Below are 27,804 nucleotides of genomic sequence, written 5' to 3'. Positions count from 1 at the left end.
CTATTCCTTATAAGCACATTCCCATACCACATTTGTGTTTGGCTTAATTGACTCTGTTGTAGTTAGATACTTGACTTGCAACCTAAAATGTACGTCAGTGTTGACATAATCAGGGTCTCCAAGACATGAAACTGACTGCTGTCTTGAGTACAGCTGAATTGCTCCACCTTTATACACCACAGTTAGTCATCTGACCTCTTTGTAGTTACTTATATATACTAAAGGAACTACACCTTTTCATTTTCAGTTGGAAAGTTGAGACAGGACATTGTTTTTGATTGACAAACCTTGTGTATTTTAAATGGTAATGATGTCTTTAATCGTTACGTTCATTATCGGGTGCTTTGCCTGCCCCGCATCCCCGAACAGACTTTGTCGAACCTCTTTTATTCTCTGGAAAATTGCGTGAGCATGACATGTAGACAACTTTAGAGAATGTGTGAACAGAACAAGAAAAAGTTGTGCAAAAGTGGTGGATAAGATGTTGTGTGTACTCGTGCCATCTTATCAGGGAATATCTGACACCCATCGTAATCTATATTGAGTAAAAAGATAACCAAAATTGCAGCCTGCGCGCTGTCCCTCTGTCCTTAAAGACGTATTTGGCAAGCCTCTCTGCAAGGAGATGCTTATGTCAAAGTCAAGTTTTTCTTACTGACTAAAGGGGATGAACATCATGAATGCCTGGGAAATGCCAGTCAGGTGCGTTCGAGGCTGAATTGCCCGTTAGTTGTGAATGTTGGGGTGAGCGTCTGTCTGCGGGTGTCAAACCTATGATGCAGCTTGCTGCCAATCCGCCTGGGGTGCTGTGCCCACTGCATGCTGGGCTAGATCTTACGTACCGGGATAGTATAATGGCCTACAATATAAATTGTGTTGCCCATAATGTCAATAAGAGCTGCTGTAGATGTTCCTGTATCTTAAAAAGTTGTTTTTACTCAAGATGTTGGAAACATTTGTCTCTTGATGCCACAGAGTTTTTCCTTTGATAATCAGAAAATGTTGTCAGTGAATAAGAACTTTTACGTGAGAGTAAGAGTATGAGTCTTTTTTGAGTATCGGTCTGATACTGATACATTTTCATTTACATTTAAAACTGCAAACTTAACAAACTACTCAGTACAACACTAGGCATTATGGGAAATGAGGGCCGTTGCTAATAATGCAACAACGAGCGCAACAACATCGCACCACTATGCTAACAGCAAGGTGGCAGTGGCGCTGGTAGCTGAGGAAATATAGATACCTCAATGGCTGCTGGATCGCACGTCAACGTCGCCGCCATTTCGGTGCGGTCGAGACTGGCCTGTAAACAGATAGGATTAAACGGCAAGTATTATCACAGTTGCAGGCTGGACCGTTTGATCAGTGTGTGGACATTCCCATCGGAAGGAAAAACATCTTGGATTTGTGCTACAGTAACATTACTGCTTCCTTTCCTGCCTATTCATAGCCACCGCTGACTTTTTTCCCATTTTAAACTTTATTAACAACACTGTAATAGTCGAACAGGAACTTCAGCGCCCCATAATGGTCAGAGGACGCCATCGCACGACTCCAAGGCTCCACGACATGCTTATATTTTGTTCTTATTATATATTATTATACGTATTGTTTTACACCGGAATTGTGATTCCTGAACAGTTTGTTGTCTCATTTAAAGGGTTTAAATTTTAATTTTAATTCCTGTTTATTTAGATGAAGGCAAGCACATGTTCTTCCATCTTGACACATTTTACACACAAACAGTCAAACCCACTGTCTGCTGTCTGAGAGCACCGCTGGTCTTCTGTCTGTCGGTTGCATAGAGGACAGTTGCCTTTTATTCGCAGCAACACATGGTTTTATATATGGCAAATTCATCATCCCCACAGAAAAAATGGTTGTAAACTTGAGTCTTGAACTAAAGATATTTAGAAAATGTTGCTTTCAAAACAGTTTAAGCAAAGCGTGAAAGCATTGTCACAGTTGCTCCACACTGTATCAGTAACAGATAAGTCTCACTGTTTACCAGGAGCTAAGCTAATGACCACCAAACTTTAAAAAAAAAAGGATAATGATGGAAATAACCATGATATAACCATGTCAGTACACGCTGATGTGTCTAAATACAGAAAATAACGGTGCTGGCAGAGGAGATGCCAGTTGATGCTTTATGTTGTGAAGACACTGCAGGTGAAAACACTTCCATGTCAGACAAGTGGGGGTTCAGATTTGAATTTAGTGCATATTTAATTAGTAATGGCTCATTTGCATATTTAAAAGTAAAATTTCATAAAACTTGTAATACAAAAAAAATAATTGTTTTAATGTTAATAACCATCTGGGGAAGTTTCATGGTGATATCTGTGCGTGTCCTGTAGTGTCTTCACTTAGCTCAGCTTTGTACTGTGTCGAGTTTAAGGCCTTTGTCAGCTGTTAGAGCTAAATTAGGAAGATGCAGAATTTTTCTGTAATTCATATTTTTACCCATCACAATTTATGGTACATTCACGTTTGAACCATCTGTGTTCTTCATAACAAACCCATTAATGTGGGTGTGGGCTTTTGGCAAGTCCACACCACCATGAATATTCAAACAAAGAGCGCAGTAATGGACGATGGGCCCCGTGGCCTGAGAGGCACCAGGTCCACAGTTATATGTCCAGGGTTTGTGTGAATGTTGCCCCATTAAGAGAGTTTGCTTGTTTTTGTTTATTAGGTTTGAGATTTGTAATGTACAGGAGGGAATTAAAGAGCTGCAGCAGTACACACAAGCAGCTGAGTGATACACAGGTATTAATATGTTTTTTAAACATTCTGGGTTTCAGATGTTTTGTCATACCTATTTCTTCACCCACTGAAAGTATCAGCTCACAGAACCTTAAAGATATGATTTGGTGTTAGCTGCAGAAGGTAATTAACAATTGTTAAATGTGTGTTACTACAGGGTGCACACTGTAGACGAAGCAGAGTGAAACATGGTGTATGGATCTCTTGCATGTTTAGAGGCTACTGTATTTTTGTTAAAGTTACACTGAGGAGTTATTGGCCACTAGAGGTGCTGTAGAGCAACACTGACGAGAAGGTTTTCTCTTTTTTATCATGCGCACAAGGCTGCACAGGAATGTGTGTTAGAACAGATACCAACACGCTGTGCGACTTCATTGATCACATACAGATTTAGACCGCTTAATGCAAGTTTCAGCTGTCTGATGGCGCACGTTTCACCAGATACTGCTCTGTATACGGTTTCAACACTGTGACTCTTTAAGTACCTTTTTTAGCCCCAGAGTGAGTACGAGTTTGATGAGATGTGCACGTACCAATAGAGCAAATGTTGTTTAAATGCTGATTTTCTAGCGTTTAAAATAATTAAAACCAGCAATGTCTAACAGTGGGTCATAAAATAATATTTTCCAAAAAAAAAGGTGCTCACAGTTTTCTCAATTTTCATTTCACATTATGAGTCAAAAGATTGCTTTATTTTTATTATGTCAATTTCTCAGTTTTCTTTTCTCACACGTCAAGTCGTTAGTGTACGGTGACAGTCTCAATAGCACATCTTTTTATTGTAGGCGTCACCCTTGAATGTGCCAGACTGAGTGGGAAGGAAAACCCTTCATGGTTGCTGCCGTCATAGAGTCTTCACCATTAAACACGATGTATTGAAGTGCTGAGACTGCTCATTTAGAAATGATGGAGCAGGACAAAGGTTTCTGTCTCTGTAAACATGCAAACATGACAGCATTTTCACATGAAAAACACTATAAATACCACCTTTTATGCAGCCTCGGGGAAAGAATCGTCTCATCTAGCCTGATCCGGTTTCAGTTAAAGTTAATCTTTGCTCAGACAATTTCAAGTGTCAGTTTTGTGTTTTGCCACAGTAACTCAAACCCTCTTGCACAACCAAAGCTTTATGGATTGACTGCAAGTGCCAGGGGTCAGGCTCACCGAATCCTAGATTTATTGCATTAACAGTGTCTCTGTATTGTGCTAAATTCTTCTTCAATAGGATCCCTAAATAGGTCAGTGAATTGTGTAATTGTGACACGGTGGAGGAGCCCAGTAAAACTGTATTTGCTAATTTTATTAGGAGATTAGTCAGAAGGGTCACAAATTTAGACCCAGAATTTGGTTAACAATACCTGCAGGTGAGAAGTATATAAACACACTGCGTGTTGGATATTTGGGTCCTTGGAATAATTTATTTCAAATTACTGTTTTCCAAAACAAGGATTTTGTTGTTCAACCTGAATGGCAACCTGTTCTTCCCCAAAATTATGTCAGCATGTGTCTCTGAGACCCAGTTAGGTTTTTTTTGTGATGAAGAGAATAAAGTGGAGATAATATTTTTTAAGTAGGATTATTGCATTTGGGCTTTCATGGCAGATATCTAAAAGCTCTACTTCATGAGTAAGACCTTGGAGGCAGAGCTGGCAGGGCAGTGTTGAATTCAGGGAGAAGGCCTTCTTTTTGTGTGGTTACCACTCCATGGGGGCAGGCAGGGGTAAATAATACACTTAACTAACCCCCCATTCAGACGAGAGCAGAGAAGCAGGCTGCAGAGAGAAAGGTTGGAAGGGAGAGCAGTGAAAACGCAGAGCAGCTCTCAGCTGTCACGTTCGCTTGCTGTAAAGCCATGTGGAATGATATAACATTGACGTCACAACCCAGTGACGTAGCACAGGGTGATTGCAAAGGAGGAAAAAAAATGCCAAGTCTCATTAATCGCCCTGTAGAGTATAGTGTCTGCCTCCAGCAGTGATGAGAAAGGGAGAAATTGTCCGTCGTCAGGCGATGTGCAGTAGAAGGTGGAGAAAGTTGCCACATAGAATTGTACTACAGACCACTTAGCTTATTAGAATCAGACCAAGCTAGAGGCTTTTTGGGTTTAGGTCTCTTCTTTTCTCAAAATAATATATTTTCCTGTTGTGTAATTAGATTTTTTTTTTTTTTTTGCTGAAGATAAGCAGCATTTTAAGGCTGACAGCAGTAAGTGTATTGAAGTAGTTATACCTCGTCAGTATTTTAGTGGTACAGGGAGAAAGTAATAGGTGTAAAATCTAACAATACATTTGTAGTTTAGTAAAATAACTTGTATGTGTTGTAGGATCAATACTTATAGTCAGCTTTAGCCTAAATGTAAATATATACACACACACACACACACACAGCAAGCCAATTATATATATATATATATAAAATGTGGCTGTTTTTTGACAGTGATCTAATGAGATGCAATCTTAAAATTATAATAATATCTTAATGTACTTTTTATTCTGTTTGCATCCTCAGCTTCTTTATCTGAATTGTCTGTGGAGATAAAAGCCTCCATGCACTTAGTGAAACTGTCTGCACGCTCTTTTTACCTTTGATTGGCTGCTATCAAAACTAAACCGCTGTCAGAATGTGTGTTAAATTCAAGACCAGCTTGCGTTGTGTGTGTGTATGTGTGTGTGTGTGTGTGTGTGTACGCATGCACGCAGTCATACAGTTCCATTTTATTTTCCACTGTACAGTAAATCCTCCACGTGCTGGCGTCTTTTTCAGTCAGATATAAACACAAATAAGTCCCCCGTACATGATTAAATGTATGAAGGGTAATCAGGTTTAATCTTATTGTGCATGCTGTGCCACTCGGGATCTCCTGCATGCTCAAGATGCGTCCTGAAACCTTAAGGGAACACCACAGTTTAATTTTGCACTGTTGCTCATATTCTTTTTTGGCTTATTAAAATAATAATAATAATAATAGTTAAGATTATTTAGAATAACTAACCTTTTGAGCTCAACCTGATTTTTTAGTTGGAATAGATTGTTGCTTCTGAAGGCTGTGCTGACTGAGAAAAAGTGCATTATCTGAAAATAAAGGCCATTAAATGACTGTTATCTGCTGTTAAAGGTTATGTGTGTGTGTTTTTATTTTATGGACACTTTAATCTTAATATTATCAATGCTGTGGACAATTTCTCTCAGTCAAAGAGCTTAAGTATTAAGTCTTAGATTTAATTTATAATACAGGTATTGATTTATTTGGACTTAATTAATTTTCAGATGATACATTTAAAAATGGAAATGTGGCCATCTTTAGTGAAATTGTCTTTAATGTGACTTTGCACTGATGGACAGAATATAATTGTATTTGATCAAATGTGAGCTGAGCTGTTGTTTAACTGAAGGAGAATGACGCGTGAAGTTAACCTCCGTGTTCAGGAGCTTGTGTAACAGTCGCTATATGAAGACCAAGATGTCCTCATTCATTGCTGAGCAAGTCTTCCTCCACAGGTAGCTTTGATAGCAGGTCAGCTTTTTCTGCCAAATCAAGAGCTGAATCCTCATTTATGAATGGTGACTATATTTGTAATCGAGCTTTTTCAGGTGTTTCTAATGTGCATGATGATTTTCTTACTTTGGGGTTTGTGATCAGGATTTGGCTTGCTGTGCCTGCATCCGGATGGGCTGATGCGGCAGTGTGTGTGAGCCTTATTCCCGTCTCGCTCTCTTTAACGTCTGGACTAGTTTGCATAGCTGCTGTGAATTTTTCATCGGCAGCAGCAGGGCCGGTAGAAAGGGTTAAACTGAGCGAGGTGCTGTGTGTTTGGCTGACTGCAGAGTGAAACAGGATGCAGCGACTGCATTGTCAGCCTGCTGGTGTGAGTGCAAACAGATGAGGAAATGCTGGAGCGGGTACTCCAAAACTCGGGTTACCCTGGAAACGGTTTGCGTCATGATCACCAGCAATTAGCTTGCAGCTCTTTAGTTTTCATGATAGGTCTACCAGAGCTTAGCCTAATGACTCTGGTGTCTGAAGAGACACCATCAAAAGAGGGCTCACAAATATTCACAGATGGTTTTGTTTTGCTTCTTCCTTAAACATTTTGTTTATGAACTAGCCTGTAAATGACAATTATTTGAGCAAATAGTTAGGGTTATGGCTTTTTTTTTGATGCTCTGTTTTCAGCTGCCTGTAAAGAGCTGTGCAGCGCGTTCCCTCTTTCTTATTTTTCTCTAATGAGCCTTGATGTGATGTCCTGACCTCGTCTATCTGCTCATATTATTATCTGTACAAAGCTTATTTTGTGACTGAGTTTGTGTATTGTTGAGGCCCAGAATGTTGGACTGGGGAGGGAGGGTGCCAAGCCACTGCCATCAACTAAGTTTGGGCTAATTAGATCTTTTTCCCTCTTCGCAACTGTTGTATCAGCCTCCCGAACTTTGCCTGTTTCCACTACATGAAAAATTGCCAAACACGAAATGGCTAGATAAGATAAGTAATGACAAAATGTTCCCCAAGCTGCTGCAACACAATCGGGCTTTTTCGGCTTGGGAGTTTTAGGAGACCTGGACATTTTTCTGCACAAGCTCGTCTCAAATGATTTTGATTGCAGCACAAGGCTGCGAACAATGCAAACATTTCAGGTGGCTGAGCTTTTAAGTTCAGGATGAGGTTGTTGAACTCTCCATGTGCTGACTGTTTGCTCAGTCCTGTGAAAGGCTGAGGACAGAGGGAGCGAGAGCATGGCTAGGTCTGGTGAAATTAGTGCTGTGACATAGATGGTGTGCGCCCATGCTTAAATTGTTGCTGTGGGAATTTAAGCATGGATAAATAGAGGTGAGGGATGTAGTAAATTTAAGTTGTATTTTAATGAGCACCTACCATAGGTTTTACTGCCTGTTAATAGTCTCCAGACGACTTTATTGATATAACATCATCTTTTCCTTCAATAATCTGAGAGCTTCACGTGCTCCTTTGAAGGAACAGCCAGACAAGGGTGATTTCAGCTTTTTGTTGCACTGGAAATTCTTCCAATGATCATTTTTGCATTGAAACATTACGCAGCAATCGCTCTAAAATTTGACTCACTTTCTGCCTCTACGTGTCTCTCCCTCGCTTCATTCTCTCTATCTCTGTTTCTCATTCTGAATTTCTTTCTGTCTCTCTCTGTGCGCCTCTTTTGAAAACGGTGTCAGCACTGCTGCTTTTACACCAAAAGGCTGTTGCTAAGTGACGGTTGACGTCAGCCGCAGCTACAGAGGAGGGCTTGTGTGTGTTTAGCAGCTGAGGGCAGATCCCACTGAAAAGGGCAAAACTGAGAAGCACTATTAGTCACTGCAATGAAAACCCTAACTTCAACCAACGGGATCGCCATTTCCAATAACTGTGCAAAATTTTTCTGAGTGACTTATGGTAAAAGTAAATCTTTCAAAGTGGAATGATGAGGTTTGGGCAAAAAAAAAAACAACATTTTTTTTTTTGAGAAACTGCTCCCAGCCAATCCCCACCCCCTTTTCTTCACTTTTTCTTTAGTCTGTCGCTGTCTCCTTTTCTTTCTCACTTTAACCCCCATCCGCCCCTCCCCCAACACACAAGCACACACACACACACACACACACACAGGCTCAAATGCCAGACACCCCCCTCCCCTCCCTCCCCTTCCCCTCACATAATGTAAGTGAGATTTTGTAGATAGATTTTATGTCTGACGAAAGTCCCTGACTCTGAGCTTCAGTGTGATATCTCCCCCATCCGGCCGAGGTTGCTCTTGATCTGCTCGCCATTGTTCAGCGTAATCAATTCCCGGGGACCTGTATCATCCTCTCCCTCCCCACCCCTACACCCCCTCCTCCTGCCTTTCTCTCTGCTGTGACAGCACACGAAATTTGACCTGTTAGAGTGGACCGAACAAAAAGCTTATCTACATTTCAGGTTCAAATAATACTGTGCTGGAAACGGCTCATGAGCAGTTTCGTTGCTGTTAGTTATTACTTTGCGAGAATTTAGCTTGTTATGTCTGCGTCAAAGCTGTGAGACTGAGACAAAATAATTTGCTTCAGCTCACAAGAGGTGTCCCTGTTTTTTTTGTGTGAAAAGTTTGAGCGCAATGACGCAGTAAGTTACCAGCCTGTAGACAGCAGTAGACATGTCATGTCTGCTGCATCTGTGCCCTGAAGACTGTGATGTAAGTTATTATGGCTGATGCAGGCTGCTGCTGCAGATAAACCAGCACTAGCAGAGACTGGGGGTCTATGGGCAGAGATAGGCGTTTGCAGCGGTCGTATGGAGCTCACTGATGGCACAGCGGGTGGGCAGAGGCCGCAGGGTTTTAATCGCACACCCCCTCTGCAGCGAATGCACGCTGTGCTGTTCAGATACAGTCAGGGCTGTGGCCTGCCCTAAACTGTTATTGCTCCCTGCGAAGGCCTTGAAGTGATGTGCTCATGAGAATGAGAGTGGTGTTCAGGGTTCAAGGCCTGATGGGTACTGGTTTAGTGGCCTAAGAGACTTTTCTTTACGCAGAAGACCAGTTCACACTAGTGAAACTGTATGCCTCATAATAATTCTGCAATGCATTGAATTGCCCACTGCAGTGTGACCCTCCTTTGTCCTCATCTGTCCTGACCCTGTATCAAAGGATCAACTGGATCAGCAGTGGAGTTGATGCCACATATCAACAGCAGCACCCTGGCATGGCACCATAGACACGGGGCATTAGGCACAGGGTGCTCAGCTGCAGACGGCAGTAGTTGGCTGGGGGTAGCTATGGATTAAAGATTCAGCATTTGCGTCATAAGGTGAACTCTACCGGGCAAAGTGATCATAAAGAAAGTTTTGTGTTCAAAACAACTCAGGCACATCAGCTGCAAGTAGAAAAAACCACAGGCTTATAACAAAGTGAGAATAGAAGATGAACATTTGGTATATTTCTAGATAGCTTTTAGCCCCAACAGTTGTTTCCTTTCTCCTTTCCTTTATGCCTTTATCAGTGGCAACAGCTACAAGCCATGTGCTGACAAGAGGTGCAGAACCGGTGTTATTGTTCACAATATGAGACTCTAGACTATAGGTACACTAAAGGCTAGCTAAGCCACCATCATTATGCTCAATATTAAGGTAATTTCATAATCCCGTTTTTTTTTTTCAAGATGCATGCTTGTATGCAATTATAGTTATATTGCATGATTTGAACTGAAAGAAAACAACATTGTCCTTAATATACTTGTAAACACAACTTAACACAAATGTGCAAATTTCTCTGTACATGAAGTCTGCAAACGTTAAGAATAAAGTGATCTTTAATAATTTATTCTTGCATAGAAAGTGCCGCATTAATCACAGTCCACCTGTTAATAAGAAGTGCATGGGGTGAAGCATCAATATGGTCGCTAATCAGCTTTAATTGTTTGTCGAAGCAAAGATTGCTAAAAGTGTGCCGCCCCACCGGAGGCTAAAAGTACCACGGAGGCAGTCTGTTAAGCTGTGTATACAGTGAAGATCATTCGTCATGTTTTGGACACGTTAATAGGCAGTCCATGCAGATATTGCATGGAGCTAAGTGTTAGCTTGTCATGGAGCAACAGAGCAGTGAGAGAGACAAGTTAAAGGTCACATTCAGGAGGACATTCTACTGTCCAGAACAGACCTCGAAGTAACAACTGCAGTGAGTGTGTGTGTGTGTGTGTGTGTGTGTGTGTGTGTGTGTGTGTGTGTGTGTGTGTGTGTGTGTGTGTGTGTGTGTGTGTGTGCACAATAATTGATCAGTCTATCCAGGATCCAGTGTGTCAAATGTTTCATCAGTATAAACACAGTAATGTAAACACTGCTAAAAGAATAGTAGCATGTCATTTAAGAAGGAGAATTTAAAAGGATTGTGTAGATCGTTGCTTCACAGCAAGCGGATTGAGGATCAAATCTAAATGTTATAGCTCTCCCTTTCATTCTTGCACTTGGCAATACCTATTTTGCACTATTGCTCATATTCCTATGGAAGTCTTGCCCTTTTTTCAACTTTATGTACTTCATTTATGAACTTCTTCAGCATTGCCACAACATGTTGATACCTAGAAATTCAAAGTTCTGCCCAAAAAAGGATTGTATACTACACACATCTTGGTAAACTGGGTACATGTAGGCCTCACCTTTGCTCTCCTTTACTCTGTTTAGTAAACCTATCTCAGGTTTGTTTGTGTGACTCTGACTCATCTGACTGTCAGCCAGTGGTCCAGTATTTATGCCGTGCGGCACCTGTCTCAGGTGATGTAGGCAGCGCTCGCCGGCCTCCAAGTTTATACTTACAGATGTAAAATGCTGATCTCCGGTGGTTCGAGCATTTTGTTCTGACCCGCACTCTGTCACCGCTGCCTGCTGAGTCTGCTCATTCCTAAGACGGGATATTGAGGCGAAAGCAGCTGAGGACCCCAGTCACTCTGAAAGCCACCTCTCCTGCCTGGTGACACAGGGTTTAAACTGCATGATGTAAGGAAGTGTAGGTTTGACACTTAAAAAAAAAAAAGAAGCAACTATATCCAGGGTCAGTTGCAACTGCAGTTACACATTAGTCAACTTTATTACAACATTCTTCTTCCTTCATTTGTCACATTAGTTTTTAACAGTCATTTAGGATGCATCTTGTTCACTTGGTTTAATGGGCAGAGCTGGCTCAGTGATTTGTGTTGGTTGAATGCATCAGTAGCAAAAGATAAGCATCTACAAGTAAATTAGATATCCTGTGCTCAGTTGTTGAAATAGGCATCATGTGACCGCTGCATCCTGTGATGAAGGCCACCCCCAAATAGCCTCCCTGAAATGCTTTTGTGCTAATATCTATTATATTTAAATTCAGATATCATTGATGCAGTGTTTTTTAAAGTTAGTAAGGAAAGTGTTTTTTTCTGTGGCGGAGCAGTAGTGAATTTATTGTTCAGTGTTTTTTTGTGGCAGTGGTTAAAACATATTGATGTGTGTCTGTTTTTCCTTATCTGATGTAATGGAGAGTGTTGCACAGATTTTTTTTTGTAGAGTCCTTTTTGAACTCAGCTGGTCCGTCTTACTTTTCTCCTTTGATTCATAAAACTTGGTCTCACTCTCTTAGGCTTAGGCTTTTTCGCAGGTTCTCCATGTTTGCCTCCGAGAGCTCATGGCAGGATGACAGTCTCACTTCATTATGTGTGCACTAAACACCGGGGACTCCACAATGTGAAATACCGAAGCACCCCACCCCTGTCCCAAGCCAGGGTGGATTATTCTCATGAAACATCAAATTATTGCTTTTGGAAGTTGCAGCAAAAGACATATTTCGGCCTCTCGCTCTGCTGTAGGATGTAGTCCCTGACCTGTTATAGTGCTGCAAACTATCAGCAGGCTTGCTGTAGAAATATGCCCACACACTGTAGTGTGTTGGCCATTGTCTGGCCTACCAAGGGAAGCGGTTTGTTGCACACTCGTGGGTAATTGCTTCACACTGAAGAAGGGCGTTTTGCCTGAAACATCTGTGCTGAATAAAATGACTGAACTGGAGTACAGTCTTGGACATTTTATCATTCAGAAATGTCCAGAATATCCAGGAATGTATAATTGTTTTAACATTCATACTGATTTGAACAGAAAACTGTGACAAAAGACAAAAATGGCGTTCAAACTCAGACCAAATGTTTTTATACATTGACCTTAAACCTGCATTGTTAGATTTTTGGCCACTGCAGGACAGAAGAACTGCAAAACCAGCGCACAGACCCGCAGCTTTGACATATTATGGCCTTATAAAGTTAGGGTGGTAAATATGTTAGCAAACAGTGACCCACCTACACATCCAGCAGACATAAGGAAACAGTCATTTTTGTGGCCATGAGATAAGTGTAACTTCACTTCACCTTTAACCCCTGGTTTGGTCTCCACCAGCTCCAGAGAAAGTATCTCTGCATTTCAGTTCCTACATGTTTCGTACAGACCACTTTAGCCATCATAGTGTGAAATACAGTTTCTTTGCTGCAGTTACTTTTTAATTCTCTATATCTCGATGTGGAGTCCATAGACGAGGCAGACGAGACAGATACGACAGATACGAATGATTTAGTAGCTGTCACTTTTTCCTCTACTGAATGAAATCCCGTAGGTTATGAGTTCGGGCATTTTCACTGGTGTAAACTGAGCATGCTCACCATCCCAGAAATAAATCATAGAATCGTGATGTTTATGGCTACTTTGGTAAGACCTGCTGCCTTCCTTCCCGTCGACAGCCCACTCTCCAGAGCAACTCCAGTCCTTTTGCCGTCAGTGTTGATACGCTGTTAGTTGTGACACGGAACGAATCAGATAGTGCTGTGGGCTGGACATTGAGCAAGACTTCAGAGTGATGACTACAGACAGAGAGAAGAGGACACATCAGAGCCAAAATAACCCATTTTTAAATACAGAGTGATCTAATCAACTCAAAAGCACATTGCACCGCTTATATCCAGCTACAGTCGGCAGGCAAAAAACCTGGAAGCTGTCGGGCATCTTGAGAAGTACATGTAGGAGCCCCGTATGAAGCTGACCTTTACCTCTGTGATCCAACGCAGGCCTTCACACCACCATCAGCAGAGCAGGAAAGGATAGGCTGCAACATGCCCTTTGTTGCCATGGAGCTCACAAACAGACTCTCACTGTGAATTTGCCTTGAAGAGTGTATTGAATTTGGTTAAATGACTCTCATCCTGTGTAAGCATAAGTTATTTAAACGTGCGCCCAAATATCTTGAGCAGCAGCGAGACTGACGGATGTTGAGGCGCTTCAGAGTGGCCTGTTATGTATTGACTCTGACCTTTAACTTGACAAGTGTACAAACTGTTAGCTTCTTAAGCTGTTCTTGATTTAACCCACCTGTCACCTCAGCTTTAATTGCAATGTTGTGAATGTGATACGTAATGTAGAAATGAGAAGCTGCCCACAGCCAGCGTTCGTCGCTTGCTTGTAAATGATTTACTTAACTCACAATTTCTGTTGTGGTGTTTTCTCACTGTTCTTTGTGTCTGTCTCTACTTCCCTCTTAACTCCTCCTCCCACCGCTCGGCTCTGATGGATGGCGTTTGTGTTCACATGCTTGTTATTGGCCAGAGCTCCAGGGCTCAGGCGTTAGGTTGTGTTTATGAGAGGAGCCTGCTCTGATTCCATGATAAAACCAGATGTTCCCTTACAAGGCTTCGAGCCTCCCTCATCCAGCTCTCATGTCCATATCAGGTATAACCTTCCTGTTGTACTCAGGCCTCCCAGCCTCCAAACTATAGCCTGGTGTTGGGCTCCACAGTGGTCAAAAAAGGTTGCGTGTGAAGGACATACATCACATGTTTGCACTTTGATAGTAAGAAGCAGTTAGAATATGCAGGAAATACAGATTGTTTTCAGAATGCCATAATTTCTGCCAGGCAAGAAGAATGACACACCTGAGCTCAAAAAGACAGCAAAAACAGAACAGTTTCTGTGTTTTTCTGTGACATAGCGTGGTCTTTTAATTTACATACGTTGATATTTAAAAAAGGAAAGTGTAGCTTTCTCTCACACAGAAGTCTGCATGTTTGCTTGATAAATGACTTCAATGTCAACAGTTCAGTTCAATCAACAGTTAATTGATTTTCAAAATTTTGCCCATTAACTTTCTGTTAATCAGCTAATCACTCCAGCACTGACTTCTACATAAATTAACAGCCTGGCGTGCAGCCTATCAGCACGTCCAACATGTTCCTGCCCGTCTTTTTCAATGAAGGCTCTGCAGAGAAACGTGGTGCAGCTGCCATCATCAGTTAAATACTTAAGGTTTATAAGAATTGGAATGTGAAGTGAAATGTCACACCAAATCGCCGTCCCATTCATCTAACAGATTGTAGCCTCGCCGTTATCAGATTGGCTCCATGTTAACATACTGAAGGCCTATCAGATGCCAAAACACCAGGCGGCAGGTGATAAGACTATGATATGATAGGCCATTGTGACGTACGCACCAGAACTTTGTTGTTCACATTGCAAAGTAATCTACCTGGAATGTGCACTTGCACATGTTTGATTCAAGAAGTCGGTGTGTTGCTGTATGACGTCGTAGCGCATTGTTGTAAAAGTCGAGCCAGTTTCAGCGTTTTCACCGGGCTGCCCTGTCTTGTTTGTGTCAGACCCACTGAAATGAATGAGGAGGTCACAGTTTTTGACACAGTGTTTTTGTTGGTCTAAACATGGCGTTAGAGTTTCAAGCATGTAGGGAGAAAAATGACAATCAATAAGTGTGTTCCATTTTCATCCTTATCTTATTTTTGCTGTTATTATCTTATTCCATGTTTTTTGTTTTATCCCCGCTTTTATGCATCTTTGTCTTATGTTTAGCATTATTATAAAGTGGGATTTTTTCATTTCATTTAATTTCCTATCCCTGGTTTTATGTTCATTCTATCTTTTTTTTAATGGGAAGCACTTGGTGTATGTCATTGCTTTGCTGTAAAGCACTTTGAGCTGCAGTTCTTGTATGAATGTGGATGGTTTTAAAGAAACAAATGCATGCACTCAACCAAAGACTTGCATGACACCTCCATGTGTGCAGGATGTAAGGTTCTTGCCTCGGAGGGTAAAGCCGGCTGGTTTCGGGCTGCACGGGCACAGTTTCAACAGGAAACATTGGCACTGAGCTCACCTTTGTCCCCTTGCATATATTGAGTCTTTGATGATACTAACTTTAAATGCAACGCAACCTTTTTGCTTATATAGGTAGAGGGAAATACAGCTGCAAGAAAAGGAAAACAAAACGGAGAGAGCAGATCTGGTTACTTACTGTGACTTCATGAACAGTTGCTTAAATGTTTTTGATGACATATGAAGCCCTTGTCAGGCTGTGATTGTACATTCTGTGCGTCACAAGGTCGATGGTGCTTTTAATAATTACTGGGTAAACCTGGGATATTTATATGAACCTGTAGATCGGCAAATCAATGTCAGCAGAAAGGACTTTGAGAAGTACTATTCAGAGTATTTACACTTGGGCTCTCTGCCACCACTCTCCAAAGGTCATACGTGCCTATATTCTTGCCAGTCTCTTGTGATAGCGATGAATTGCTGCGTTCCAGGTCAACAGAAAATTTAAGCTCAGATAAAATGGAACCTGCATACATAGCTTGCACTGCAGACTGCCTGCAACTATTTATAGGGGCATGATTTACTGAATGGTTTCCAGTAAGCAAGCATGGATTAAATCCCTTTGTGTGGTTTTGTTGTGTAAAATTGTCATCCTGCGAGTTGTAAAAAGGGCAAATTCTTATCTCATTTTACTTGATTTGAAGCTCATCTCGAGGACGGTCTGTTTGCACTCACCAGCTAGAATGTAGTTTATGGCTTAAATCACTTATAACAGGCTGAACTCTCTTAATAAATATGTATTTTAAATACTTGTGTCCTGCATTAACACTTCAGACCTGCAGTATACCTAAAGTATATGTATCTGAATGTAGGGGACACTGTTTCAAACACCATGTCCAAACAAATCCTCAGTAAATGAGAGCTACCTTTTAGCAGTTTGTGCAATTACATTTTTTCCATATTTTTTCTGCATTTGTGATTAACTGCGGAGAGCACAGTGGAATCAAAAGAAAGGGGGGACAGAAAGATGCTCGTTGTGAGTCACATTCAAATGCAGTTTCACCTGTTTTGCTTTTCATGGTTTTGTAGGTCTTAGAAACACTACAAGTGGTGTGCAGGCTGTGTTTTGCCTGCATTGGTAGCTGCCTACTGAGTTTTGGTGTTGAGTACAATCAAAAAGTTACAGGCCGTTTGAGCATGAAACACTCCATTGTGGGAAAAAGTTCATCATTGACGTACGAGGGTTGACCTTACTCAGATTGACTCACTTAATCTGTGTGAGTCAATGCTGACAGTTAAACTGAGATTTTTTTTAACTTGTTCTGATACAAGTTTCTTGTCAATACAAAACACCTTGTCAGTCACCTCTTTCTCTTCACTTCTCCAAAGTCACAGAGGTGTAATGGCAGATGTGTCTTTGTTGTGGTTGCTTTGGGTTTTTTTAGCCTATGAGAGGACTGAGGTAATGATCGACAATCAGTATCACAATAACTTCACATATTTAACTTGATAGCAACAAACAGAAAGAGAAAAATTGATTATCATTTGAGCAGCAAATATAATTCTGCCTGATTTGACTGGCTGAAGTCACGCTTTAAAATGCTGCTGTATAATTCTATCAATTGCAGTTAAGATCATTTGATCATTTTATAAATCCAAAGTACATCAAAGTTTCTCACATTGTACATTTTTAATTAGAATTTGATGAATATTTATACAGTAAAAACAGTGGCATATCTTAATTCAGTAATACAGAAAAAAATTAAAGTTGTATGATTGAACAGAACTAGAGAACATCTCTTTTAAATCAATATTGTCTTGATGGAAAATGAGTAAGTCTATGCTGCATGCTTTTGTATTTTCATGCTGCACAGACGCGTGCAACTTTTCTCTGGCGTTTTTGCTACTTCTCCTCAACATCTAGCTCGGCAGACGCCAAGTAGCTGCTGCCCCATTTCTTTAGAAAAGGCTCCATCATGACCTCTTTGGCTTTCCTCCCACTGGTGTTCATGTATGAGGCTCTGCGCTCTCTGCTGTAATTTTTTTTTTTTTTTTTTTTTTGGGCACTGTGGCTGATTCCGTTTCTGTTTTCATTGTTCACTTTATGGCTGGGACGTGGTGTGAAGCAATGCAAATCTCCTGGGAGTGTGCTGTGACTCCTCTGTGATGCAGTCTGAGAACTTCTTAAAGTGCGATTTTCTTTCCTCTTTTTAACCCGAGGTGATAGAGCTGGGTGATCAAGCATTATTATATAAAAATCAAAACTGATGCTCTAAGCTTTGCAAAAAGATTTTTCTTGCATATTTTCTTGCCAGTGTCACTGTTAGTGTGTGGCTTGGAGCTAGGGCTGGGCGATATGGCCCTAAAATAATATCATGATATTTCAGGGTATTTGTGCGCCAACGATATGACAAAATATGGAGTACAGCTTGCCGGAGGTTCGGAGATGCTATGTTGCGTTTGTGTGCTTGGTTTAGAACTCACAATAGCTGTTGAGCTGTCCTCGGGTGATTTTAGGCTCTCCTGGCACTCAACTGGGTGCTTCTGCTAGAGATGGTGAACTAAATTTGTTGTATCACTCCCTTTTTTTGCAACCATAACCAAACCACTTCCACTGAGCTGTCGTCGCGCCCCTGTCTGGAACTAACTCCTCCACCATGGTGCCTGGGGCGATGTTACTTTTGCTTTCAGTCATGCTTGTTGCAGACATGAAGTCAGAATACTGAATAAATTTGTTTTTTTTTTTATCATATTAAAAATTCTACCGATATTATCTTGGGCAGTCTGATATGGCACACCCCACTTAGAGCGTCTTATGTCAAAAACTCTGAACTGTCCCTGCAAATCAGCCTATTAGAGGGACAGCGGCAGCATCAGAACAGCAATATACAGCACAAAGTAGCGTAACTGTTAAACAAGTAGCCATAACATCAGCTGACTCAGTGATTTCTGTTGCACAACAAAATCTATCTAAGGTGTGCTAACATTAGCTAACTACTGGTCATACCAGAACCGTAGCCTGGAAGCTTGTAGCTTGTGACTGTTTTGAATTAAAGGGTGTGTTTTGTTGCCTCTAATTTTAACTCTTCATTTGCAAGGGACTGTTTCTTCTTTCAAATGTTAATTTTAATTTTTTTTTTATTTTATTCACTTTACTGATCCCAAACTGGGAAATTGCATGTCACCCATCCCGTAAACACACACATGCACATGCAACATGCAGTGAACACACAAGAGCAGTGGGCTGCCGCATATCTTATGCAGCTGTGTGCTGGCCAACTCTTTGTCATCCACAACCAGCACACCTGAATTGATTTTGTGCAGAAAGTTTTTTTTTTTTGTTTAACAATGTGTCGGTGATGAATTCCTCTTGTGAGCTCACTTGTTGTAGGAAAGCTTTGCTGACAGACTTCCAGGTCAGTCCGGAACGGGCTCAAGAATCCTTTTCGTCATCATCGGCACTGATAACCATCTTGCAGCGCGTGACGTCTCAAACTTTTGTTACAATGCTTTCCTTTCTAACAGCTATAACAGAAGGTGCTGACAATCATATTGCTCAATCTTTGCTGCTTGTTCCATGTGTTGATCTTTTAAAGAATTTTCTGCAACACAATGCACCCAAACACAGATAAAGTACTTTATCATGGTAACGGTCTATTCATGCCCAGAACTGCAAGTGACCTCAGTAGGTTAAGTAAAATGAATAGATGAGTATAAATGGCTCGTTTCTTGTGCGTCACACTGACTGTTAAATATGTGTGCAAAATGCTAAACTTTCCTGTGAACAAACACGATCCGACTCTGTAGGGTGTGAAAAACACACAAAAAACGAAGTGACGCAAATCCATTTCTCATTATAGTAGCTGGTTTGACTTACAATGAAAACAGCTTACATCTTTCAAAAGGTGTGACAATAATAAAAGAAAATCAAATTGTCAAAAGCTAAAGTAAAAAAGTGATCATCATTATCACAGCTCGTCCTGATCTAATCATCCATCTATATTCTTGGCCTTGTTGCATCTCTTTCTGCATGATGCTGAAGTGATCCTAGGTCAGCAGAGAGATACAGTAGATACGACAGTGTGGTCGATCTGCCACATCTTCCTCGCTTTCTCTTGAAACGAGGACACACCTGCCGCCTCAGAGCAGCCCGAGGATGCTTTTCCCTCCCTGAGCCTCCAAGTGTTTTCACCCCTGATTTTGCTTCTGCGACTATGGCGGGTGCAGCCTTTTGGGCCTCTGTGCTTTTTAAAATCCTTTTTTGGTCCCCCTCCCAGCGTTGGGAGCTGAAATCAGACTTTCTGCACACCCTCACCTCTCGGCTACATGTCCGTTAGACTTGTCCAGTCTCTCGGCCTTGACGCCATAATCATATTGGGAAGGGGCACCATCGAACCTGCTTTAGCACAAAGGATGTTCTTGCTGCTTACCAAAAAGGCTCATGGTGTGCAGTTGTAACTCTTCCACTCCGTTTTTTTGTCAGCTTTGTTCTGGTCCACCTGCTTTTTTCTGAGGACACAGCTGGCCGACAAATTCACGGCAGTCAGGAAGCAGACAGCGACTGCTATCGTCCACGCTTGAAGGATTTAGTGGGTGTGTCTATAGGCTGTGTGCTGTACGTCTCCTGACTCATGTAAACAAAACGCCATAGTAGAACCACACGCTATGCCCCTGAGATACAAGATGAGAGAGAGCTGTGTAGGCTTCTCGTTCTGCTGCAACCTTTGCTGACTTAAATCAGGCATGCTTGGATGTTAAATCAGTGTTTTAGCTGATTAATCGTTTGTTTTTTTCCAAAATCGTGCTGCTATTTTTAGATTTAGTCTTGAGGTCAAATGGTCTTTTGTCAGATTTAGTTAACTTCATTAACACTGGCCTTATCTTGTTGCATTTCTCCAGATCTTATCCAAAAAAGTCTGATTATGCTGCTTTGTCTTGCATGTGATTTAACTTCATTCTGTTAACTCTTCATGTAAACTGTATAAGAAGGTACATTCACATCACGTCTGGAACTCACTGCAAAAAACTGAGGACTAGTTGGTTATATTTAAATGTTCTTTACTGTCTGGCAGCTATCTGCCAACCCTGAACACTGACTGTAGCTCAACACAGAAACTGTATGAATGTGGCATAATCCTCAAAGAGCAACAACTGCTGCTGCCTAGAGAGAGACAAAGGCTAGGCGGGATTAGGAAAGCTGTTGCTCTGCATCTTGCATTGTGACAAAGGTCAGTCTTATGACCTTGAGCTGGGTGTGTCTTATTTTGTGGATGAAGGCATGAACCTGCAAGAAGCTGTTTTCATAGCTTATTGCATTACAAGATGGCAATCATCCATTATTTATTTACTTCACGGGCTGGCGATAAGCATACTGTCCTCATGTAATGTGACATGATGCTGGGATGTACACTGTGTAACAGCGGCTCTGAGCGTTCATCTAATGAAGATGAAAATTCACCAGCAAATTATGTTAAATAGTTTTATGTATGCAACTTTATGGGTGGTTTAATGAAACATTTAAATGGCACATGTGTGTGCCGCTTACGTAGATCAGCTGTCAGCAATACACTACGAAGAGCAAAATACCAAAGGTTGTGCTCATGTGTCCTCTTAGTTCTTCTAGTTTCATCTTATTTAAAAGTATCATGTGGCATAGGATTAGCAAATGATTTTACAACACCTGTTTGGATCATTCCACAGGTAAACAGGTTGATTGGTAACAGGTGACAGCATCATGATTGGGTATGAAAGGAGCATCCTGGAAAGGCTCAGCCGTTCACAAGCGAGGATGGAGCGAGATTCACCTCTTTGTGAACACATGATTGTATAAAGGAGATTACTACATGGACTCAGGAACAATGATTGCTTTCTGTTTTTATTTATGTTTTACACAGCTTCCTAACTATGTAGTTGGCCAGCTAACGATATCTCATATGGGTTGATCTTTGGAATGGATCTTTAAAGCCTACCAAGGTGGTTCAGTGTCACTTGATAAAATGGGAGTTACATTAACAGGAGGCCAGATTTCTGGAGGGAAAGGCATGATTAAATATTCAATGACAACCCCTAGCCTCAATTGAGTGATCGGCTACATTGAAATACATGTTAGGTGGTCTCAGAGAGTGCTGCAGGGAAAAGTTGGCTTTTACTTGCTAAGATAAAGGAGAAATGCACCTGTCGTGTTTGTAAAAGCGGTGTTGTTGAAGTCTGATGGAAGTCAAGTGTAACTGGGAAAGGCCCCAACGTGCCTTTCCTCAAACAGGCAGGAAGTTACAAAACTCCCTTTAAAAATCCGCCAGTTTGAATTTTGCCTCACTGAGGATAAACATCACACAGCATGTAACACACAGTGTGCAAACTTTTATTAAATCTTAGTGTATTCTGTTAAATGTGGTGTTACTTGAATCCTAAAATGATTTTCCTTCTCCCCATATGTAAACAAACATTAACTGCTGACGGGTACGGCAGATCAACCGTGTGACGGGATCCCAGAGCTTATTCCATGCTCTTCACCCATAAAGTTTTCCACCATGAAAATCTTGGGTGCCATTTAAAAAGCGCTACTTCATTGGCTGGAAATGTGTGGTGTAGTTTCTCCTGCTCCACCCCCTTGGATCGAGATAAGACGTTTAAAGCTGCGAGGGCAGTTGTTCACTGTGTATCTGACAGCAGCAGACACTGTGACACATGCTGTAGGAAAAGACTGCGGCAGCTCAGGGTTATTGTTGTGAGACATGCGTACAGATGACACTGAAAAACTGTGAGTTTAACAGTTGTAGCAGCAGCCAACAGTGTGTGTTGGGAACACAGTGTTGGGAACTATTTTTGCAACCAGACTAACGAGATATGAAACTGTTGGCTTGTCCGTGCCTTGGATGGTTGGAATTCTTAACATTTTTTGGTTGCGTTTGTTTTGTTTGTTTGTTTTTTTTTATTCAGTGGATTGGTGTCAAATAGGTCAAACGCCACCGAGCGCACAAAGAAGCAGGTCTTGTCATAGAAGCACTTAAAAGTCCTCCAGATGCTGGCTTTCGCAGGGCAGACGCTGAACAACACCAGTCCAGTGAAGTGGTAGATGAGTGTGAAAGAGAGGGATGACATTTTGCACGAGCTCCTTTCCCTAGTCAAAGAATTTTCCATGGTCCTGCCAGGTTGCCCTGACAACACTGGTGACAGCCATTGGCGGGCCAGCCATCTGGAGTACCGTGAGTTTTCCTGTTGGGCCTGCTGACCTGCGGGCTGGTGGTGAGCCAAGCAACACAGATGCAAAAAGATTTTTACAAGTCTTTGGTCCTGTAGATTGTCTGGCTGGTTGCACGGGGAGGAAGTGCTGTATCTCTTCCCAACTTTCACCGCCCGCTGCCTAGTCACCTCATACTTTTGTCATCTACCAACTTCAGTTTGCTCTTTGAACCATCCCAAGGAGTGACAGATGGCGTTGTGCTGTCATTAGGATTTTTTTTGGTCACATATAGAGCAATTAATGATGTTTCAATTAGAAAATCTATCAGCATGATGGTGTACCTCATGCAGTGTTGCTGTTATGCAAGCTACGTGTTAACTGCGGCGATCTCGTTCATATTCCAATATTTTGTTATGATATGATGGCGCTATTCCCCTCTGAGCCCGTGGTGGCATGTTATCAACATCTTGCGTCATTTCCGAACGCCGGGCACTGCGAGCAACCAGCCACAACACGGCTAACTCTGCAGACCGCCGCGAGTTTCGAGTTGCTGCAGATTATGCGTTATATAGAGGCTGCGCATTGATGCCCCGAGTACTCGCATTATATGGATATACGTGCCGCTCCTCTGGGGCTAATTTCTTCAAAACGACTCCAAATGCCACCAAAGTTGTCTGGGTGAGTAAATGGTCGTATTAAATGCTACAAATAAGGTCCAGGTTGTAAAAAACGAAAGTTATCCTTTAAGTATTTCTCTGATATGAAACAGAAGTTTGCAAAAAAACAAAAAAACTGTCAATGTGGCTGCAAGATGTAGACAAAGAATACAACAACAACAAACTGATCAATTTAAATTTGCAATGTAAGATAGATATTTTCATATTGTAACCCTGAGTCCTTAAAAGTTGGGATGCTGTATGTAAATAAAAGCAGATTAGCAAACGATCACATTCTGTCTTATTTATGTTTTCCACAACATCCCAAATCTTTTTGAACCAGGGTTGTATTTAAATCTTAAAATCTTGAGAAACTCTGAAAACTTAACAAATTAAAAATGTCTTCCTGGGAGTCTAGCACTGTAATAGTTCTTCTGGGTCCATTTTGCTCAGTGATATCATGCCAAAAATGTGGCTAGAAATAAGTCGTCACATGTCCTTGTTGCGTATTAAGCTTTATTTCATAGTGGGTATTGGCCATAAACACGGGACACAGTTTTGTGTTGCTATTGCTGAGCTCCAGTAATGCTGCCGAATGTTAAAGCAGCACAGCTTTTAGCATGCTGCTCACTGCTTTCGTGCTTCCAAACAAACGCTGGCCCAGGATGTCACACTCTCTGTCCGTCACTGATGTCGCACCTTTTAGTTTTGTTTTCAGTTGGTCTGTTTTGCAGAGCGTCTCAGTGAAAGTCGTCTTGTCACTATAAAGATACCTTAACCACTTCCGTGTAATTTAAGTTGTTTGACCTTGGCTGTCAGTAACTTCCTCATCTGTGATATGGGTTTAATGTAAGTTCACTGTCGCACTTGTTTTCTTTCTTCATAACCATTGTATGTTTATCTGAGGCAACCTGCTAGGTAAATGTATTAATCGTCGTACCAAACATGATGTTATCACCAGTGATAAGTTCTGAAATGTGCAACCCTGGAAAGAGTTTAGCATAAACAGTTGTGCAACGTTTAATGATTTCTGTTTGAGTCCAGATCCTTAAAACAGTTTAGATTGTTACATATACCTATAAAATATAAATATTAACAAAAAATGCGTGTTGTCGGTAAAAGAAAATGTCTAGTATATTTGATAATGTGGGTCTGTTTTATGTGCGTTTGGGTGTAGGATTCATTTTGGTAGTGAGTCAGTGCGGGTCAAAAGTTCAGAGACGTTTTTTTAATCCCAGTCTGCTCCTTCCTTCAGTCGCCTCAGCTGCTGGCCTCCCATCAGCTCACACTGCCCGAGTTTTGGCACTGTGCTGCAGCCCCAGCCATACCCTCACACTTCAAGCTATGTGCCACCAGTAGGACACATACACTCCCTCTCTCTCTCTCTCTCTCTCTCTCTCTCTCTCTCTCTCTCTCTCTCTCTCTCTCTCTCTCTCTCTCTCTCTCACACACACACTCTACAGGCCTCTCATCGGGTTCCCTCTCTTTCCTGAACAGGCTTAAAAGATTCGAGCCAGCCCATACTTTCTCTTCCTCTCTCTGTATCATCTTTTCTTCCTGTGCGTGTCTTGACAGCCAGAGCCCTGTCCTCATTATCAGCGTGTGCATGTGCAGAGGGCTGCTGACGCTGTGTGTGTGTGTGTGTGTGTGCGCGCGCGCGGACTGACGTCAGCAGTTCACTGCTCCTCTCCATACAAATGCCCTGCCTGCCTGCCATTGATACCTTTTCTCTGTCCCCTCACACTCTTATTAGCATGTTTTTATCAGTTCTAGCACCTCATAGCCGAGCTAATATGACACGCAGGTGTAACAAACCGGCCATCTAATAGCTCGCACGGGTTTATTGAGTCCTGTTAGGAAATATTTACGACTTGTCTCATGTTAAATAACTGTGTGTGTGTGAAGTGTTATTTTTATGTGTACTATATTTTCCTTGTGCCTTTAACTGCACGTTGCATTGTGTCTGTTTTCTTCCTGTTTGTTTTGTATCTCCGTGATCTTGCAGCTGTGCATAAATATAGCACAGCTATTTACATTTTGGAAATACCTGCACCATAAATTACCGTCATACACATGCACATGTAGGTGCGCGCACAGTGTTGCACAGAATGGCCAGACGCACTGGATGTGGCCAGTTGTACAAGACAAGCAAGTTTGATCTGTGCCTGTGTGTATTCAGAGCAAGCCTCGATGAAAAGGAGTAAAATAATATGAGTAGTAGTGAAAGTATTTAACAGGTTGCAATGCAAATTTCATTGACATGCCATGCTCAATGACAATAAAGGAATCTTGAATCTTGAAGGTGAGCAATCTGACGTTGTTGCCGACATGTCCCCATATTCTCTATGTAAATTAGCTGTTTCAAAAATGTCCCCACATTTTCAGGCTATTTACAGTCCTCATTTTAAATAGCAGTTTGGGTTTATAGTGTGATTTACATTTCCATCATATCATGTATATTTTCTGCCTGTGTCAGCATCCCTTACCTTAAAGAAAATGGTGAAAGTAAAAGTAGCATATGAATACACCATTACAAGTAAAAGTCATGCATTCAGTATTTTATTAAAGTAAAATTAGGATCAAGAAGAATTATTTATTATGATGAGATTAAGTAGCAATTTAATGATATTTTAACTACTTTATATACTGTTGGGTCGTTATGAATTTAAGACACATGACTCATATGTCAAATCTCAGCGACTAAAGCTATCACACATACATTTAATGGATTAGAAACGACAGTAGTTTTCAGTATAGTTGAGTAGAAGCGTAAATATGTGTACATATTTAAATACCGAAAGTGCAAAGTACTTGTACCTCAGCGTACTTTGTTTCGAAATAACACCTAAAAGTCTCAGAGGTGAGAAACAATGCAAAGTGTTTCGCGGTGTGTCCGCATCTGCGTGCATGTGTGCGTGTGTGTCTGCATGTGCACAGGTGTCTTTCAGTATCAGCAGCCGAGTTGTGTGTCTCTGCGTCTGCCCTCATGCGCACATGTTTTCATAACATCACCAAACAAAATATCTCCTGCTCATTGAAAGATTTTAATCTCATCACTTGCAGAAGGCCCTCGCTGTAAATACGTTGTCGCCTGGCACGTGCTTCAATGGCGGTGGTAGCGGCCATTTAGCCAGCTTTTCCTTTTTCTGTACCCTGTGAGAGTCGGAGGGGACGTCCATGTTTTAGTGCGTTTGGTGCCCAGATCACACGGAGGTTAAGAGCATAATGTAATGTTATACTGTGTGACACACTTAAGACTTTTGAATGTGTCTCTGGGTGCGTGCTGCATGTGTGATCGAGCAGGTCAGTAAAAAATGGAATTGTCAACAAAACACGATGCTTAGGGTGAGTTTAATGAAGGCCTCGTGCACATTGTATGCTGTGTTTTTATCTCTGCCTGTAGTTCTCTGTCCTTTACTCTCCACCTTCTCCTTAATGGCATCCTCCCCTTCAGCTTTTACCCGTCTCCCTCTCCGTTTCAGCCCGTCTGTGTCTCTCCGTAAACAAGCAGAAGGCCAACAACTCTGTCCTCCTGCCGTCTCCCGCCATCCCGTTGCCATGGTGTATGGAGCATTGTTTGCTGGCCTCTATGTCGGGTTGCCATGGCAGGGCTTATTTGCCATATTAAATGTTTGGCAGCATTGTACAGATGCTGATGACAAACACCCAACATCCCACTTTGATCAATGAAACGCTTACTGATTAGAGGAGCTGGGATGGAGCCACTGATCTATTAAACAACCTGTAGTTATAGCTTTCCTGTACTGTATGTATTACATGCAGAAGCATGTACGTATAGAATCAAACAGTACTGTTACAGGAAGATGGGAAATAAACAGCGTAAAAGAATAGTTTTTCCATTTTAATGTGTTGCTGTAATATTTTTCTTTTTAGATTAACAACCTGACCTTCAAGCTCTTGAAAATTGCCATTGAAATTGTAAATGTAAATTCTAATTTAAAGTGAGTTTATTTTACTAAATAAATGATATCGTATTGTCTTTTTGAAGTTGTCGACATTGGTGAATGTGACCAAATGATTAATGCAGTGTGAAATCTTTCCACATTTTGGAACGTGGTCTTTGATTATTCCCGAAAATGTGACGACAATCCGTGGCTGAAAAAGAAGGACACACAGTATGAGGGTGTGTGTTTTCATGTTCGGTTGAGGTTGTGGACGAGCTTCTCAAACGGGCCTTTATCCTCTGTGTCTCTCCCCCTTGTGGTGTGGGGTGACACAGCATGGTAGCTTTTTAAACTGCTGTATTTCTCCCCATTACAACCTGAATGTACACTGAAAATCAATGTTACTTTGTAAAGTTTATCAGAAATAAGAATAAAATTATAATCATAAAAAATAATGATAGGCTTTATGTTTTTCGCAGTCTAAAGTTATAGATTTCAGTGCTTCAGTGTGCACTGAAAAATGTAAATATTATTTTGAGAAAATCAGTGCAAAATAGTAAGTGATTAATTTTTGTTTTGTATTCACACTCGAGCTCGAGGATTAGGTTATTTCAGGTCCAGCAACTTAGCGTTACACAACCTAAAGCAACTTTGACTCCGCACTGCTGCAACGTGTGAGAGCTCCTGTTTGGTTACCAACAGATA

At 41.4% G+C, this 27,804-nt stretch overlaps 1 protein-coding gene across 2 annotated transcripts in view; it reads left to right on the top strand.

Annotated features, from left to right (window-relative positions):
- Window positions 1-27,804, top strand: part of pde3b (phosphodiesterase 3B) — a 44,586-nt gene that overhangs the window by 2,568 nt on the left and 14,214 nt on the right. The gene's annotated exons all lie outside the window — the stretch shown is intronic.

Source organism: Chelmon rostratus, chromosome 1 (assembly GCF_017976325.1).
Source record: "Chelmon rostratus isolate fCheRos1 chromosome 1, fCheRos1.pri, whole genome shotgun sequence".
Classification (NCBI taxonomy): Eukaryota; Metazoa; Chordata; class Actinopteri; order Chaetodontiformes; family Chaetodontidae; genus Chelmon; species Chelmon rostratus.
The sequence above is the reverse complement of the archived record's forward strand: the minus strand, read 5'-3'. Positions and strand labels throughout refer to the sequence as shown.